We start from the raw sequence: 510 nt of genomic DNA on the forward strand, positions 1-510 counted from the left end.
GTGTGCTCTTCCGTCACTATAATTTTTATGGTTTATGTTCTTCTTCGCATGTAACGCGCACTGTAACGACGTCTTCTTATTCTGTTGTACGCTGCCGTCGTATTTTTGTATCTGCCAAAATTACTTCAAATATATTAATTGTAGCCAAAAGTACTTCGTTCATTACGAGTTCCTGACATATTTCATAAAGGTAGAAATAAAATTAAAAATTTAACTTGTATTGCCTCGCATATAGGTCGTATAGATGTAGCGAAAGTAGAATATGAATGGACAATTTTACCTACAATTTTTAATGAAACTGAGAAAACAGAATTAGCACGTTTGAATATTAATGAAATGTGGGCCAAAATATTAGAGTATGAAGATTTTGATGGGGAAAAATTGTTTCAAAATTTAGAATTATTAGTGCAAGCAGTTTTGTCCTTTCCCCATTCTAACGCAGAAGCGGAACGAATTTTTTCTATTGTTAGTGACGTGAAAACTAAAAAAAAAATAGATTGACCACCGAAA

The sequence above is a fragment of the Wasmannia auropunctata genome, unplaced genomic scaffold (assembly GCF_000956235.1).
Source record: "Wasmannia auropunctata unplaced genomic scaffold, wasmannia.A_1.0 LD336064.1, whole genome shotgun sequence".
NCBI lineage: Eukaryota > Metazoa > Arthropoda > Insecta > Hymenoptera > Formicidae > Wasmannia > Wasmannia auropunctata.